This window comes from Cebus imitator, unplaced genomic scaffold, assembly GCF_001604975.1.
Source record: "Cebus imitator isolate Cc_AM_T3 unplaced genomic scaffold, Cebus_imitator-1.0 Scaffold194, whole genome shotgun sequence".
Taxonomy (NCBI): domain Eukaryota; kingdom Metazoa; phylum Chordata; class Mammalia; order Primates; family Cebidae; genus Cebus; species Cebus imitator.
The window spans coordinates 2,665,180-2,666,251 of record NW_016107509.1 but is presented as its reverse complement, the minus strand read 5'-3'; the positions used below and the strand labels follow the sequence as shown (position 1 = coordinate 2,666,251).

General features: G+C 35.5%; 1 non-coding gene across 1 annotated transcript; it reads left to right on the top strand.

Annotated features, from left to right (window-relative positions):
* The first annotated feature begins 414 nt into the window (after nt 1-414).
* Nucleotides 415-485, top strand: LOC119473932. Its single transcript, XR_005203199.1, has one exon. It is a non-coding gene; the product is annotated as a small nucleolar RNA SNORD55/SNORD39 (small nucleolar RNA).
* The last annotated feature ends 587 nt before the right edge of the window (nt 486-1,072 follow it).

Genomic DNA, 1,072 nt, shown 5'->3' with positions numbered 1-1,072 from the left:
GCCTGACAAATTATTCAAATTATCTCAAGAACACTCCATGAGCTAAAAGAGAACAATTATAAACAACTAAACAAAAGCAGGTGACAATACATGGCGGGGAAAAGAGATGCTCAACAGATATACAAACCATAAAAAAGAACCAAAGAGAAATCCTAGAGCTGAATAACACAATGGCTCAGCTGAGAAACTTAATAGAGAGCTTCTACATCAGACATAATCAGCAGAAGAAAGAATCAGCTAGCTCAAAGACAAGTAATTACCCATTCCAAGGAACTAAAGAAAATGTTTTTAAGAATGAAGAAAATCTTATAGTATTTATGAGCCACCACTTAGCAAAATAATATATGCATTAATGGAAGTTCTAGGAGGAGAAGGAAAAAGAAAGGGATAGAAAGCTCATTTAAAGAAATAATGTATGTATGATGATTCAATGGTAATGCTGCAGACTTGGGGAAGTCAGCCAACCTTGGAGATCTGAGTGTGAGATAAAAGCATGTGAATAAGAAAAAGAAAAGAAAGAGGAAGAAGAGGAGAAGGATTAAGAAGAGCAGCAGGAGAAGGAAGAGGAAGAGGGGAAGTAGAGGAAGAGGGGAAGTAGAGGAGGAGGAGAAGGAGAAAGAAGATAAAGAGAAGGAAGAAAGAAAGAAGAAGTAATGGCTAAAACTTCTGAAATCTCAAGAGGGAACTGGATATCTAAATTCACGGAACCCAATAGATCCAAATAGGTGGCACCTAAAGAGGTCTATACTGAGAAATGTTAAAATTAAATTGTCAAAATGCAAACACAAAGAGATGATTATGAAAGCAGCAAGAGAAAAGCTGATCACATACAAGAAAATCTCCATAAAACTATCAGATTTCTTAGCAGAAATCTTGTAGGCCTGCAAGACTCAAAGTGCAGAAAGGAAAGAGAAAAAACAAAAAATCTGCTAACCAAGAATATCTGACAAAACAGTTCTTTTAAAATGAAGGAAAGATAAAGTGTTTCTTAGATAAACAAAAACTGATAGTTTGTCACCACTAGACCATCATGACAAGAATTTCCAAAGGGAGCAAACAGAGTTCAAAAACA